Below are 18,693 nucleotides of genomic sequence, written 5' to 3' on the forward strand. Positions count from 1 at the left end.
TTGTACTTTGAAGTATCATGTACGACTTCATTGTTGTAACAATCTCTCCCTTTTTTATGATGACAAACTTAATCAAGGATGAAGCATTTAGATGCATAGATGGAGATTTTACTCCCCCTATCAATATGCTGCACAACATTAAAAGTTAGTACATTCAAAGCACATATATCGCATATTGATTGGTTTGCATTTCCATCATTACTTCATGCATTTTTAAAACTTTTTCATAATCGCAATTTTCAATGCTTTTTCATGATGTAATTTCCATGTCTTAATGCAATATTCAATTTCTATCTTTGTCTCTTAATTTCGCTTTTCTCATGCAAGGTCTATCTTTTACTCCTGCAATTTCCATCATGTGTCTACCAATAGACACCAAGTTATCTTTTTCTCCCCCTTTGTCATAATAAAAAAGAGTAAGGGCAGAAATAGTATAAGCAAAATGTAAATTCAAGTTCAAAATATTACAACCCTTAAAGTATCAAAGTTCAGTAAAGATAGAAAACAAAGATCAGAAAAGTGAGTTAAGCAAGTCCTTGATTGCAGTAATATCTTTCTGAATCGAAGAAAGTTGTTGAGTCACATCTTCACGAAAAGTGTGTTGATGTAGCTCCAAAGCTTCCAGTTGCTGCAAAACTTCATCATGGTCTTGACTTGCAGAAAATTTCTTTCTTTTTGCTTGAGATGAAGGTGTCGCAGAAGATGGTGAGGGTTCAGAAATAGATGGTTCAGTAGGATCAGATGGTTCAGTTTGATCAACGTTTAAAGGAGACAGATATTTGATTTTCATCCGTTTAAAAATAGTTTGATCAAAGAACTCATTTTGCTTAATATATTTTTCATTTGTTAAGGGAACTTTGAAATGTCTGAAAATACGAGTAAGAAGACATCCATAAGGAAGAAATGGTTTTTGTTTCCACAAATTTGTAAAATATACGTTGGCCCAATTTACAAAAATATTTCCAAATAAGACATAAAGAGCTGTAGATAGATATGTGGAATAGTAATCAAAAGAACCAGTTTTAGGTAGAACATTGTGGGCAAGGATTCATCCAGCAATGCGTGCACGAGTTTGAAGATTAGTATTTTTGAAAGGAGGGCAATGAGGTACACTAGGAAGAAGAATTTGTTCAAAAATTCTTTCATCATTAAGTTCAACAATATTGAAAAGAGTGTCTGAAGGTGGAATTTCTAGGATTTCTCCAAGTAGTTTAGAATCAAACTCAATTTCAACATCACGAACAAGAGAGGAAAGAACTCCAGTTTCATGATCAATTTAAAAATTTGTATAAAACAAGTGAATCAAAAAAGGATAATGAAGGGTGTCTGCACAGGCATCAAAAAAATGTGAAATACTTGGAAATAATTCTCTGATATTGTAATGAGAAAACATGTGAAAGAGGACATTTCGGCCTGGTAAAATAGGAAGTGCAGAAACCGATCCAAAAGTATCATATAAAAGAGGATTTTGGAGTAATCTGAGAGAAAATCTGTATTTTGCTAAAGGTGTAGGAGGAGGAGAACCTTTTGCGGATGCAGTCTTCAGATGAGGCATGATTGAAACAAATTCACCCAATTTTTTTTTCAGTTGCAGAGAATGATTGATCAACACAGTCGTTGAGAAGAACAGTTGATGTCGGCTTCCAAATGGCGTTTGGTGGGAGGAAGATGCTGTCGTGCTACAGAAATAGAGGAGGATACGGTGGCTGACGGCGAGTGAGAAGGCTACCACAAGGGGATTCCAAAAACTGAAGATACACTGAGCACGACAAGAGGATTCCGACAGGAACTGAAGATGCGCCGGTCACTGCAAGAGGATTCCGATGACTCTCTGTCACGGCCAAAAGGTTCTGGCGAGGAGAGGTCCCAACGACACTTCGAGGTTTTTTCGAAAGAGAGAGAGAGAGAGAGAGAGAGAGAGAGAGAGAGAGAGAGAGAGAGAGAGGGTTTTCGTTTTTCAGAAAAATGAAAAAGATGCGAAAAAATGAAACGATGCCCTTTTAAAAAAAATCGAGTGTTTTAAAAAAAATCCAAGGGGTATCGGGTCCCTTCAGTTAAAAAAAAAATTAAAGTCGACTAAAATTTTATCGGTCGACTAATAAGGTGCAACTAAAAAAAAATTTAAAGCATCAGTCGACTAGAAATTTATCGGTCGACTAATATGGTGCGATTTTGAGATTTTGTTCAAAAAATCAGCATTTTATAAATCCAAAAATGAGCAAATGCCTAGTTCTCTCCTAATTCTCATAAAATCTTCATTTTTAAGTGGTTTAGTGAAGATATCAGCATGTTGTTCATTAGTGAAAATAAAATTTAACGAAATATCTTCTTTTAACACATGATCTCTTAAAAAATGATGTCTAACTTCAATATGCTTAGTTCTTGAGTGCTGAACATAATTTTTCGAAAGATTTATAGCACTATTGTTATCACAATAAATGGTTATTGTGGAGTAATTCAAACCAAAATCTTTTAAGGTCTATTTCATCTATAGTACTTGTGAACACGCTAAACTAGCCGCTATATATTCTGCTTCAGTTGTTGAGAGTGACACTGAATTTTGCTTTTTACTAAACCAAGAGACTAAGGAATTTCCTAAGAAATGACAAGTTCCGCTAGTACTCTTGCGATCGGATTTACTTCTGTGATCATCGCAAAATTTTTCCTCTCATAATATTCTCTCTCTTTCTTCTCTTTTCCTTTTCTAACCTCTATTTTCCTCCTTTTTGAAGGGAGAGAAGATAAAAGAAAGAAAAGGAAGAGAGAAGAGAAAAGAAAAGAGAAGAGAAGAGAAGAGAAGAGAAGAGAAGAGAAGAGAAGAGAAGAGAAGAGGAACTCTTTTGCGGGGTCTCACTTGACTTTAATTTTGAAAATATTTATGAAAATAACTTGCCTCCATTTTTGAAATAATTGCGGGAAAACTGGGAGACGGGATCCGCTCGTCGGTACGAGGTTCGACCATTCCTGACGCCTTTACCAGGGGTAATCGAACCAATGGTCGAATTAATGCCTTTTGCTTTGCTAAGAAATTATCTAAGAATCTATTCTAAGCCTAAATGCACGAAGAATCATGCTTGTGCAAATGCAAAGATGTATGCTCCTTTTGAAAATATTTTGAAGAATTCCCAAGTGTTTCTGAGATGAATATGATAAAGTGAAGAAATGATTTCTAACTTAGAACCTAAGATTAAAAATTCTAAGTTTTTAGAATAATCAAGAGCTTTGGAAAAATAAATCTGGGTTTGGAAAATGATCTTGAAACTGAGAAAAGAGAAGAAAGGAAATTTCAAAGTCATAAATGGACTTTGAATTAGAATTTTGAACTTGGATGAATATTTGGAATGGAATTGAATTCTATCTTTGAAGTTTGGAGTCAGAATAAAATGTGAGAAATTTAAAATAGAATTTGAGAAATAGAATTTGATTTAAAAGTTGAAATTCAAGATGGAATTTGAATCCAAGATCTGGATTTTGAATAGAGTTCAAAGTTGAATTTTGGATTTAGGATCCGAAATGAAATCTGGAAATGAAATGGAATTGGATTTTAAAATTGGGATCAAAGTGGAATTTGGATTGGAAATTTTGAATAGAATTGGATTCAAGATTTGGAATCCAAAATGAAATTTGGATCTGAAGTCTAAGATCTAAGATAGAATTGGATTCTGGACCCTAAGATGGAATTGGATCTGAGGTCTGAGATCCAAAGTAGAATGGGATTCTGGATCCTAAATGGAATTTGGATCTGAGGTTTGAGATCCAAAGTAGAATGGGATTCTGGATCCTAAGTGGAATTTGGATCTGAGGTCTGAGGTCCAAAGTAGAATGGGATTCTGGATTCTAAATGGAATTTGGATCTGAGGTCTGAGATCCAAAGTAGAATGAGATTCTGGATCCTAAATGGAATTTGGGTCTGTAATCTGAGATCCAAAGTAGAATTAGTTTTGGATCCTAGGGTGAATTTGGATCTGAAGCCTGAGATCCAATGTAGAATTGGGTTCTGGATCCTAAGATGGATTTGGATCTGAAGCCTAAGATCCAATGTAGAATTTGGTTCTGGATCCTAGAATGGTTTTGAGCCAAGATTCGGAATCCAGGATAAAATGTGGATCTGAGGTCCAAGATCAAAAGGGAAAGTTGGATTCATACTTGGAAATCTGGATCCAAGTTGAGATTTAACTTTGGATTTGGGCTTTTAAAGTCCAAATGGGACTTTTGAATATGGATCTGGGTTTTGAAACCCAGATTGAATTTTAAATTTTAGGAAAGGTCAAGCTTTTGAGATTCAGAATCAATCTCAAACTGCGGTTTTTGAATTTTGAAGATAAGAGGATGAACTTGACTTTGAGAATGAATCAAGAATTTCAAAGTTTTAAATGGGACTTTGAAATTGAAATTTTGAATTGAATTGGAATTTTGGAGTTTGAATGAAATGGTTTTGAAATTCCAAAGTCAAATTGGACTTTGAAATTGAGATAGAATTAAAATAGAAAAGATGTTCAAAAATCACTTGGGTTTTTGAAAAGAATTTTGAAAATATTGATGCAATTCTATCCTAAATGATGAATGAATTTAAAGAATTTTTGAAATTTGAATTTGAAAAAAAGCTATTCCATTCTTTAAGTGAATTAAAAATAAGATTGAAGATATAATGCATTCTTGACTATGGTCATTGAATGTATTATATAATAATCTATATTTAAATTCAAGAGAAGAATGAAATACATTTTGGTGCTTTTATAGAATTTAAAATGAAATGAACCCTCAATATACCCTGACTATGGCCATTGGTATATATTTTGAGTAAATTTTAAGTTAAATTCTAATAAAAGAAGAAAATATTTAAGGAAAATATGATGAATTTTGAAAATGGATCCAGTGTTATTTTGTAAAAGATAAAAATGCTAAGTTTTGTCCACACCATGACTATGGCCATTGATGTGGATCATCAACTTAGTATCAAGTACCTCTTACGAAATGGTGCATGTGCCATTTGTATTGCCATTTGTGAGAATTTGAGAAATAAAGGCCAAAATGCATGAAAAGTAATTCATGATATTTACAATGCTCATTCATTCTACCTAAAGCAGAAAATGTAAATTTTCATTCAAATCTAGATATTTTAATTTTAAGTTTACAACTTCATACAATAGGCCTTTTCACATATTTCCTGCAAAACAATGTTATTACAAGGCAAGTAGAAAAGAAATATCATATTGAAAACTAATCCTACATCTGTGTATTTCTAAAAGCTAAATGGAAAACATTGTGCATCTCAGAATGTATTGATAGCATCCTAGATTGATGGCAATTTAAATAAGATAAGGCACATATAGCAGGCCACAATAGTCACTGTGCATGATTATGTGTAAAAGTGCTCTAAAGGTTAAAAAAAACTACAGCAGCCATGGGCTGTTGTGAATGGGAGGTTGTGAGAGATAATATGTGATGTACAGAGAAAAAAAAAATGAAGTAGCTGGGTGCTATGTGATTGTAGTGAAGATAGAGTGAGTGAGTGAGCCTTTTGAGTGCAGCAGTGAAGTGGTGTAGGTGTTTAATGGGGATGTGAAGATAGTGCAGGAAATGGGCAGCTAAGAGTGTGCTAGTGATGAATGGGTAGTGAAGGCAATAGGTGAATGGAAGGATTGCTGTGAATGCTTGTGAATGGAGTTGAATATGCTGGGAATGCATGTGAGGAAGTGTTAGAACATGAAGATACAGTAGTGAGAATGCTGGAAATACTTACAGCCGCATGAAGCATTTGCTGTGGAAGGGCGACTAACAATGAGAAAACAGGGTGATTGCTCCAGTGTGCTGGAGCTGTAACAATGAGGGGGGGGGGGGGGGGGTATATGCCCACAGGGCTCAAAAATGACATTCCTGCAGGGAATGTAATGCTGTAACTACATACAGGTGAAGGAGGTGAAGGAGATGAATGAGACAAGGTGTTGGTGAGTAGATACAACAGGGGTAGTGAATTGCAGCAAACATTGCTACAGATGATAGGTAGGTTGCTGAGTGACATTTGCAAGGTTGGGAATTGTAGAGGCTAGCTGGGCATGGCCGCAATAGCGACAGGTGATTTGAAGGCCTTCAATAGATGGAACATGGTGATTTGAAAACAGTTTGCAGAAAATACTGTAAAACGCAGGTGATATGCACTATCAAGGATACTTGGAAATGGAGGACTTGCAAAAATGAGGCACTGTGCAATGAATATATGTTGTGAAACGAGGAGTAGTTCATAGTGAGTGTATGGCAATGAGGGGTGTTTCAGAAATTTATAGCAGTAAATAGTGAAAAAGATCTAGTGTCTGCTTTTTATAACTCAATGCAAGAAAGGTAAGGATATAGGTGGCAGAGGTTTAAAAGACATTGCCAAATACAACATGCTATTACAACACCCTGGCAATATACCTGCTGAAACTGTTATCGATTTCTTTCATCCTTACCCACCTCATTTCTTCCCCAGATTGAATCATGAGTTGATGCATATTGACCGGACTGGGATATCTGAAATACACATTATGCCATGACTGGAATAGTGACAGTGAAAATGATGTGCAGGTGAAGACAGGGGCGTGGTAAGGACCAACGCCATGCTTGTTGATATAGGAGCTCTCTAATGGAGGACATAATCCTGATAGATGACTTGACTGCTTGATGATAAAAAAAACTGTTAACCACAAGTTGAAGAACTTCAAGGTCATGCTCTTTTAGGGCATTTTGATTTGTGTAACAACTTGGGAGGAGCAAAACTGGTCGATCATACATTGCTTTGAACACTTATATGAACATCAGTCTTTGCAGGCAGACATCCACTTGAGCCATCAGACAATCCATTAAATACATGAGTTATGCTGACTGAAATATTTGTTGGTGAAGACAAATCTGAGTTTTATGAGTGCCCAAGCACTCACAGTAGGCAAGACATTTGGTGAAGATGGTTGATGATCATGCAGTGTGAAGAAACATTGATGCAAATGTAAGTTACTGAAACTAGATTACAGAGATTGCAGCAAATCAGATGGAGTGCTTGGGATGAGGTAAAACATAGTGTGAGGGGTATTGTGCAGTGGTGAGATGAAGCAGCAAGAAGCCACAGTAGCCCACAGGGCCGCTATGCTATAAGACCACAAGAATCTATGCAAATATAGAACGAAAAGATATTGTCCTCTTTCCCCATAATCGAGATATTCCATGCCATCACAGGAGGTTCATGCCTGTGCAAAAAGGTGGCTAATCCTCTGTGAAAGTTTGACAGCATATGATATATTAATAGACTTATCCACTAGTTCATGGACTTGATTGCATACTATCTCTCGTAACATACACATACAGGGAGCATGATCTGTACACATGTCGAGTATGGAGAAGAAAGAAGACTTGCAGATATCATTACTAATACACTCCCAACGCCTAACACGATGCAACAAGAAATAATTAACTCATTCATAACAGAGTTATGCATAGGGCTTTAACAAATTGAGTTGTAATTAACCAAAGAAATAATGACAACAATATGATGATACACATCCATCATATGAATAATCAAGCAAATATCTGAAACGATTGGTAACAATAGCCAAAACTTCAGTATGTCTATATTACAGAAGAAAAGGTACTAAAAAAAATACATTCTTATTCACACATGACATCTCCTAATTGTAAGATTTCAACTCCTGCACCACTATGCAAACACAACCACACAAGTGCAACGATATGCAAGTCAGATGCACACACATCAAGACCATTACTGTTGCCAAAATACACTTCTCAGAATATCGATGAGATGCTATTGATAATACGAGCAATGTATGTGCAATACTATGGCTATATGTTGAATCAAGTGTAAATGGTGATCAGAAGCACAATCAGATTCACATGATGCTACTAGCTCTGACTTGCGTCATCATGAAGGTCACATGGAGTATAAGTAGATATTCACTAATTTTCATAGTTAAGCCATAGGCAATGTGATGCAATGAGCGAGGTGATCGCTCCTCTTTTTTCTTGTTCAATCCTGGGCATAAAATCATTCTTTGATTGAGCAACTGCATCCCACAGGCACTTCATGACACATTGGGATCATCGCAAAATTTTTCCTCTCTTGTGGTTTCTCCCTCTTCCTTCTCTTTTCCTTTTCTAACCTCCATTTCCTCCTTTTTGAAGGGAGAAAGATAAAAAACAAAAAAGAAGAGAGAAGAGAAAAGAAAAGAAAAGAAGAGAAGAGGAATTCTTTTGTGGGGTCTCACTTGACCTTAATTTTGAAAATATTTTGAAAATAACTCGCCTCCGTTTTTGAAATATTTGCGGGAAAAAATGGGAGACGGGATCCTCTCGTCGGTACGAGGTTCGATCGTTCCTGGCGCCTTTACCAGGGGTAATCGAACCAAGGGTCGAATTAATGCCTTTTGTTTTGCTAAGAATTTATCTAAGAAATTATTCTAAGTCTAAATGCACAAAGAATCATGCTTGTGCAAAATGCAAAGATGTATGCTCTTTTTGAAAAATGTTTTGAAGAATTCCCAAGTGTTTCTGAGATGAATCTGATAAAGTGAAGAAGTGATTTCTAACTTAGAACTTAAGATTTAAAGTTCTAAGTTTTTAGAATAATCAAGAGCTTTGGGAAAATAAATCTGGATTTGGAAAGAGATGATTTTGAAGTTTGAGATAAAAGAAGAAGAAAAGAATTTTCAAAGTTATAAATGGACTTTGAGTCAGAATAGAAATGAAAATGGATTTTGAATCAGAAGGAAAGATGAAATTGGGAAATCTGAATAAAATTGAGAAATGGAATTGATTTAAAAGTTGGAATTTCAAGATGAAATCCGAATCCAAGATCTGGATTCTGAATAGAGTTCAAAGTTGAATTTTGAATTTAGGATCTGAAGTGGGAACTTGATTTGAGATCTGGAATGAAATGGAATTGGTTCTAAGAATTGGAATCAAGATGAAATTTGGATTTGAAATTTTGAATGGAATTTGATTCAAGATTTTGGAATCCAAGATGAAATTGGGATCTGAAGTCAGAGATCCAAAGTAAAGTTGGATTCTGGATCTTAGAATGGATTTGGATATGAAGTCTGAGATCCAAAGTAGAATTGGATTCTGAATCCTAAATGGAATTTGGATCTGTAATCTGAGATCCAAAGTAGAATTGGTTTTTGGATCCTAAGGTAGATTTGGATCTGAAGTCCGAGAACCGAGGTGAATTGGGTTCTGAATCCTAAAGAATGGATTTTGGATCTGAAGTCTGAGATCCAATGTAGAATTGGATTCTGGATCCTAGAATGGATTTTGGATATGAATCTGAGATCCAATGTAGAATGGGGATCTAGATCCTAAGTGGAATTTGGATCTGAGGTCTGGTATTCATGATGCAATTTGGATAAAAAGTAGAATTGCATTTTTTTAAAAAACTGGATCCAAGTTGATCTAACTTTGGATTTGGGTTTTGAAAGTCCAAATGGGACTTTTGAAGATGGATCTGGGTTTTGAAAACCCAGATTGAACTTAAAATTTAAGAAGAGTCAAGATTCAGAATCAATCTCAAACTTGTGATTTTTGAATTTTGAAGATAAGAAGATAAACTTGATTTTTGAATTTGAAGATGAATCAGAAACTTCAAAGTTAAATTGAACTTTGAAATTGAATTTTGATTTGAGTTGGAAATTTGAAGTTTGAATATAAAATGATTCTGGAATTTCAAAGTCAAATTGGACTTTGAAATCGAATTTATGAATATTGAAATGAGATAGAATTGGATTTGAATAAGATTTGATGTGAGAAATGAAGAAGGAGAATCACTTGGAATTTTGAAAAGGAAATTTTTGAAAATATGATGCAATTCTATCCTATATGATGAATGAATTTGAATAAGTTTGAAGTTGGTTTGGAAAATCATATTTCATTCTTCAAGTGAATTTAAATAAGATTAATGATATAATACATTCCTGACTATGGTTATTGAATGTATTATATAATAGTCATATCTAAATTCAAATAAAAGATAAAATACCTTTTTAGTGCTTTTATAGAATTTTAAAATGAAATTAACCCTCAATGTACCCTGACTATGGCCATTGGTATATATTTTGAGTTAATTTTAAGTTGAATTCTGATAAAAGAAGAAAATATTTTAGGAAAATATGATGGATTTTGAAAATGGATCTAGTGTGGATCCAGTGTTATTTTGTAAAAGATAAAAATGCTAAGTTTTGTCCACACCCTGACTATGGCCATTGATGTGGATCATCAACTTAGTATCAATTACCTCTTACGAAATGGTGCATGTGCCATTCGTGTTTCACCATTGTGAGAATTTGAGAAATAAAGGAAAAAATGTATGAGAACAAGCAATTTATGATGTTTATAATGTTCATCCATTCTACCTAAAGCAGGAAATGTAAATTCTTATTTAAATCTAGCTATTACAATTCATAAAATCAAATTTACAACTCCCAATTATGACATCTCCCACACATTCCCTGCAAAACAAAGTTATTACGAGGCAAGTAGAAAAGAAATATCATATTGTAAACTAACCATACATATGTGTATTTCTAAGAGCTAATTGGAAAACATTGTGCATCTCATAATGTATCGATAACATCCTAAATTAATGACAATTTATATGAGATAAAGCACATATAGCAGGACATACCAATGGGAAAGCATGTATGGTAATTGGGAATAAATGCATAATAAACTCATGGAAGCCTTACCTGTAGAAAAATATATATTAGTATACATCAAACATTGAGCCCAAATGCACGCAATCCTTAAAAAATCAGATATCAAACATATCAGGTGCTTTCATGTTATATCTACATGCTGGCTGATGGATCAGAGTTTTTACAACAAAACTCTGTTTAATATTATAGCAGGGTGCTATAGGTAGGTGTTGTGAAAGAGATGCTGGGCAGTGGGCATAAAGAGTGTAACAGGTGGAGGGTTTTGAGCTGGAGCCTGCTAAAGTAGGGGTGGTAATAAAATACATTCATGTTGTGCAGGTAGAGAGCCTCCATCATCATCGGCTTCTTGAGCTCCAGGATGTTACACTTTGACGACAGTAAAAGAAAGTTAGTGTTGTGTGTGAGGAATGGATGGCTATAGCCCAGAATTCTTGAAGAATCCAGCAAATGTTTGGGTCAGTAAACCAGAAAATTTCACAAACATATTGTATATCAATGCAACAGGGACACTGGGTAAAAAAAAAATGGAGAAAGTTTGAGAGGCCTATGAATATACAACGTTGTGAGGTGGAGATACAAAAAAAATAAAAAAAAATAGAAAAGGTGATAAATGATTAACCCCTACAGTGAGTGTTGTGTGGCTTATGAAATATAGTGGAGGTGTGTGAACTGTTGAGTGACCCATAGATATAACGCTATGATAAAAATGTATGTTGTAAGGAGAAGCACATAAAGTTATAGATTTCAATAAAGAATAAATTTTCAGTGGCTGGGGAAAAGAGGATCCAGCACATGATTGCTGGCGTTTGAATAGAATTGGGCTAAGCTTCCCCTTTTCCTGTAAGAAGTAATACAGGAACAAATTCTCAATGCTGTGGATATGACCAATGTGGAGGCTAAGGTGTTTATGACATGGGCTCAGACAATTCACTGCCAATGCAAATGGACCAGATTGGGGGCACAGATCTACCAAGGGACTATATTATACATTTCATTAATAGAATGTTGAATCTTGTATGGATTTTCTTAATTCAATCTAAAAAAAAATGAGCCAATTCTGATAAGATCTAATTCTGGTTGTGCAAAATCAGAACAGGATAAGCTAAATACTCACCTGATCGCAAATCCAGAGGAACTCTTTCAAGATGGTCAGTCTATATCCCAATATCCAGTTACATAGCACTCTGCAATACCCTCATCCCAAGCAAAAACCAGAACCATTTGGATCTGTACTGAATATGAATGTGTCTGGACCTATACTTGCTAGTGGAGGGTGTTGGGATGTCCACAGACTGATAGCTTTCGACTTGCCTAACCGCGATCTTGCTGCTGCAGCCTTGTCAAGTACGTATAACCCTTGTGTGCTACCTAGGAATCGACTTATAAACACCAAGAAATCACAGAGCCCATACCTTGACCAAACTTGTTAAAGTCTTGATTAGTTCAAATAAAGACAATTCCAAGTCTTTCCTGTCTTCAACACGCACACACCACAAACACACGTGTGCAAAAGCATGCACACATGGATCCAAGTGCTCTTAGCGAGTCACATTTAATCTCACCCAGAATATACTAGACTCAAGCTGGTTCATGATAAAAAAAAAAGATCTAAAACTTGTCCTGCACTATGGAAGAGTAAATCCTTACACTCCATAAAAAAAAGAATAAAAGGTTCGTCTTATTTCTTTTCTGGAACTTCAAAATCCCAGGATAATCACAGACCATAAGTAAAAGCTAAACTCTGCCACTTGGAGGATCAGCCAATTGGTTATTATGGCACAGATAAACAGGAACAGGGGAATGCTTCAAGGTACGTGATATGAAAACGCAGAAGAGGCTATATCCCCTTGATATATCGATCCTTTCAACCTATGAACAACACCTTCTGGGCCACAGACATGATGTGGCATATCCTATTTGTAATACATAGGGTAGCTGAATAAATACCACTATATGATGATCAGTTGTAATGTCCAGACATTCCATAAAGAAAAACACCTCCCAACAATTAGAGTGACTAAACAATAACGCCATGGATGGGCTATTATCAAAGGGTAATTCTGAAACAGATAGCTGACTCCATTAATACCACAATGTTGCAGACCGGCTAACAAAATTTCCAAAAGCAAAAACAATTCAAGCAAATGCCATTTAAATCGGAGTTCACACAATAATTATCAGAAACGAGATTAGAAAATAGGCCGCGGTCTTCTGCTTTGGATGGAAAACATCGTTTGAATGACCATGGTCATCTCAAATTTTAAACTGATGTCATGCTTGCCCTGATATGGCCACCCTATTTTTCTAGGTTCTATCAACAAGGGTTGATTGATCTTGGCAACAGGGGGGTCAGTAATTCCGATATAGTCCCATAGACAGTTTTGTTGAGGCCAAAATTTACCAACCAACCGAGTTACTTATCCAGATTTAAAACACATTGAAGCATAAATTAAAAGGGAAATTAGCAAACATCCAAGAAAAGATGAATCAACAATTTATTCATGATGGATCAAAGGGGATATGGATTGTCGTCCCTCCAGACAACTGGAATGAAAGAAGGGAATGAAAAATACCATAATAGGAAGTAAACGATATAGTGCTAAATCAAATGACACTAACAGGAGATGCAGGGAAGCATGATGACCAAAAAAAAAAAATATTCACGCCATTGTTTTCATCGCAAAATTTTACTTTTGCAAATCAAACTGACCTTTGAAAAAGATTTTGAAAATAACTCGCCTCCGTTTTTAAAATGTGGGATAATTCCGAAGAATGGGACTCGCCTGTCGGTACGAGGTTCAACCGTTCCTACCACCTTTAACAGGGATAATTGAACTAAGGATCAATCTTATGCTCTACTCTATTCAACTTGTCTAAATCATATTCTAATTTCTAAATGCACATAGAATTAGGCATGTGCTATGAATTTTCAGAAAATGCACATTTGAAAACATGATGTTTGCTTTGAATGATTGAAATATTTAGAAAATGTGAATCTTGGAAATGATATCACATGAGAAATCGTGAAATGGGATTTGAAATGTACTTCTGAGAGAAGTAAAAATCGATTTTGAGGAATCCTTGACATTTGGTGAAAATCGATTCTGAGAGACTTGTTTTCTCTGAATTCAAACTTGGAAATTGAAATTCTAACTTAGAAAATTTGAATTTGGAACTTGGGAAATACTTGAAATATTCTTTGAAATTCAATGCTTTTGGGAAAATCGATTTTGCTATAAGACTTAGGAGATTTTGAGGAATTCAATTTCCTTGACTTAGAATTTGAATTGGAATTGGCAAATGCATGAAATGAATGAATATGGATTTGAGGAATTGAGAAATACTTTTTGTATTTTTGAGAAATGCAGTGCATTTTGAAGTTAGCCTAAGAGTGTAGGCTGAATGTGGCTAATGTGAAGATCATAAATCTAGGTATCATTCGCATTCTGACTATGGCCATAAATACAAATTCCACCAAGTTTATAAACTTCATAGAAGCTAGTGCATGTGCCATTCGTGTAGACCATGGTGAATTTATAAAAATATGCATGAATCATCATCCATCACACATTATTAAAAAAAAATAAACTATATGCAATGCAACCTAAGCTAAGCAGGAAATGTAAATTCTTATTCCAAAGTTTAATTACAAATTACATCACTATTGAAATTTAAATACATGAAAAATAAAGTCTTCAATGTACCTGCAAAACTAGAAAACTTGGTTAATGAAAATATGTTGGCTTTTCTAGATTTATCCAACAATATCAGGAATTACTGGATTTTGCTAGATATAAGCCTTTTCCTTGATTCCCTTAAATAAAAATGATAAAGTATGAAATAAAATTGAATAAATATGAAAGAGAAGATATGAAATTCGAAATTGGGGTCAAAATGACCAAAATACCCCTAATAACAAGACTATGGCCTTGAAATTACGGTTTTTAGAAATATATTTGGTAAAATGCAAGTTTTGAAATTCAAATGCAAATAAACTAGGCTAAAATATGATATGACATACTTAAACACATGAAAATTAAGGTTAGGGATTTCGAAATTTAGGTCAAATGACCAAATTGCCCCTGATAGCAAGACTATGGCCTTGAAATCAGGGTTTTTAGAAATAGATTTTGGTAAAAACTTAGGTTTTATGCACTAAATGAAATCAAATGAGCACAAAATTAAACCTAAAGCATCCTAATATGATTATGAACATGATTAAACCCTAAAAATATATGCTTATACACGAAAATCCAACAATATCACAAAAACTGTGATTTTAGCAGTGTTTTTGGATCTTTCAGGAACCCGATTTTGCAATTTGCTTAATTCAGCCATCAAATGGATTTCAAAATCCATAAAAATTGGTACCTGCACTTGTTATAACCCTAATGTCGAATTGGAATTATAAAATTAATTTTTTGACATTAAATTAATCCGAAAATTGCATTAAACCCTAAAATATGCTATTTTTGACCTAATTCACCAACCAGTCTCAGTCCAAGACCTAAACCAGGGGTCAAATCTCCATGGAAATTTATGAAATTTTACATAAACTAACTAAGAAGAAAAACAGAGATTTCCCAATTTACAGATCAGAAAAATAATCTCTGGTTAGGGAGAAACCCTTCCGGCAATCTGAGCTAAAATATATCACTCTTAACAGGGATTAAAACAGCTATTCCAGATTGAAAATACAGACATAAATAGCAATCCTAAACAAAAATCTCTGAAATTTTAGTGGTGAACAATAGACATAAAAATAACAATACTCACTTTTTACAGATCTAAAATCGGATCTGTGGTTTGGGATTTATGACTAACACAAGTCTGATTAGGGTTTTGGTAAACCCTAACGAGTTTTAAATTTAAAAACAGATTCTCTAAAAGAGGAAAAATAAAATAGTGATAAAAAAATCAGAACATTTCACAGCAGACAGATCTACTCAATGTGAATCCATGGCACTTTACAGATCTAAAATCGGATATAAGATGAGAGAAATATCATAACAGCAAGTTACCTTCTTGATTTTAACCACGATTTTAAAGCTTTAAAAACCCGATTTGATGTCTGATTTTTTTGACAGAGTTTTCGAGATCCAAAACCTTTGATTTTTCTACAGTAACTCAATAACTCATGCATGCATCACATATAAAAAAATCAGAAATAAATAATGAGTACTTCAATCCGAAATAACATTATCTTTACTGTTCTAAACCTAAAATACACAGAAATTTAAGAAACTTGAAAAACCATGCATTAACTAATGTAAATCAATAAAATAAACCATAAAACAGTAAATAAAAATTATTTCTATGCTATAGAAAGTAAAACAAACATTAATAAACCATGAAAATAAAATAAAAACAGGGAATCAATGGCTGAAATTTGATATCACCTTTAAAACATAGATTTAACCCATTAAAAAGGGTAAATCATATATTTTATTGGTTAATAATGTAAAGAATCATATTAAAATTAATTCTAATGGATTAAAATTCCTGTAAATCACCCAAAACAGGGTTAGATCACCTTCTTGGATCGTTCTTGCTGATTCTTGATGGTTCTTGAGGTTGAATCCATGGTTTAATCCATGAAGGTGATGATGCCAATGGCTAAATCATGCTTAAAACAATGAAAAATATTAAATAAAAGCTAAAAATTAAATAAAATAATTACCTTGAGGTTGCTGCAATGGAGGAAGGGCTGAAGAGGAGAGAGAAGCTCCAAGAATCCAATAGGAGAGAGATGGAAAAATCGACCCCCCTATGGCTTTCTATTTATAAAAAAAATTTAGGTTAAAAATCAAATGTTTTAAAAAAATTGGACTCTTCTAAGGGGGACAATTTTGGGATGTAAAGACTATCCTACCCCTAGCCTAAATTATCCTATTTAATACCTAATTAACCCCTAGACTCTCTTAAAAAATCCCCAAATGTAATGCCACTTGGCATTTTCTCACATTGGGTTTTTAAAACACCTTTAAAAACCTTTAAAAACACTAGTTTTAAAAACTAACTTTTAAAAATGAATTTTTCAAAATGGTTTTGACTCTTCTAAACCTCTAACACTAACCAAGACATCAACTAACCCTAGTCTAGCCCTGACTGACTCAAATATGGCGCCACCCCGAGTGGGCCCTACTTGAGTTTTTACAAAAAGATGATTTTAAAACTTGAAATTGAAGGAGTTTTCAAAAGGATTTTCAAAAGTAATCTTAAAATTAGGATTTTTGAAATGGCATAGGGTTCTAACTGAATTAGAATCCCTCTGGATATGGTGCCAACTGAGTGGGCCCACATCGAGTTTTAGAAATTTTGAAATAAACACTGAAAATGGCTTTGAAAAGGGGTTAAAATCGATATTTAAAATTCAGGATCTTTGAAAATATGGTCTCAAGCGAACTAGAACTCCGAGTTAGAGTCCTGAACTCTTAGGACTCTGAGATTTTAGATTTTAAAAGCCAAATAAAAGAATTTTTCAAAAGATTTTATCAAGAAATGATGAAATAAGTCAGAAAACACAGTCAGGGTTAGACTCCTAACTCGACCGAACTCTAAAATAGAGTCCTGAACTAACTGGACTCTGTAAAATGACCTAAATTTTGAAAGCGATTGAAAATGGAAGTAAAACCGACTTCAAAACAGACTCCTGACCGGATCAGGACTCTGAGACCGAGTCCTGATCGGACTGAAACTTTCAAAATTTTGAGAAATTTGATGAATAGAGGAATTCAGAAGCGACACCACCTCAATGGGTCTCATCTGTGAATTGAAATCGATTAAAATTTGAATTTGAAATGAATCCAGATTGTTTTCTGAGAAAATATTTTAAAATATAAAGTCCTGGGGTTGGAAAATGACAGAGTATTGAATAAAAACCCAGGTTTTGAAATTGATTTTGAAATAAAAGCTTTTAAAATTCAAATCTGGATTGAATGTTTTGAAAACAGGAGTGTTGGATCTCGAGAATGAGATGTAATGGCATGCAATGCTATGCAATGACATATGAAATGGACAAAACACTGGATGAGGGTGAAAATTTGGGGTGTTTACAGCCATATAACAGAAGATTTAATCAGGGATGCTGAAAGAAAATGTAATCAATACGCTAAAACGGGAGATCATACTGGAAATTAGAAATTCGGAAGAAAATCAAAACAAAGGCATGGTTCGGCGGGAGATTTTGGATTGGGATTCGGATGAACCCTGTCGGATTATTAGATTCGACATCCTGAGTCCAAAATTCAGCGCATGAATGGAACAGGAACAACAATAAAAAAAAAATGTTGGAGCGTGATTGCTCCGTTGCTGTTGCATATGGGATGGGTTGTGATTGCTATAGGCAATCCCATACCACCCATGGTGCGTCTATGGAAGTTTAAGAAATAAAAAAAAGAAGTAAACAACCAGAGAATTTTAGAGAAAATCTAAGAGAAAGGGGGAACTTACTTTTTTTTTTACAGAGGATTTTGAAGGAGGAAGAGAAAGGATGTTTTCCCTTTCGTTCTTTAGTAAGCCTGCCTCTGGTGGGGTGAGACTGGAGTTTCTTTGCTCGATCAGGGGGAAGAGGAAGTCGATTCTCCCTCAGGGGGAACCAGAGAGAAGTCTAGTGGCTTCACTCGACTTGCAGGGATTCCGGAAGGGGGGAGCAGAAGAGGAGGTGAGGGATGAAAATTGGATACGTGAAAGTAGATGCCCTCCCTAAGAGGCTTGAGGATCCCTTCTTAAAGAGAGGATCGATGTTTCCTGAAGGTGAATCTGTTAAGGATCGAAGGCTGAGGGAGAAAGGAGTTGTTGAAGATCGAAGGTGGAGAGGAAAGGAGGGAAAGTGCGGGAGCAAACCGTTTGGCTTTTTGTGATATTTCTTAAAAAGAGTCTTCCCTTAAAAAGAAATTTTTGTAAAATAGTTCAAAATTGAGGTTTTCAGCAAGAAGCTTCTTAAAAACCTTGAGAATCATTTGCTTTTCTTGTAGTTTTTCCAATTTTTTTGGTTTTT

The sequence above is a fragment of the Nuphar pumila genome, chromosome 2 (assembly GCF_984573655.1).
Source record: "Nuphar pumila chromosome 2, dmNupPumi1.hap1.1, whole genome shotgun sequence".
NCBI lineage: Eukaryota > Viridiplantae > Streptophyta > Magnoliopsida > Nymphaeales > Nymphaeaceae > Nuphar > Nuphar pumila.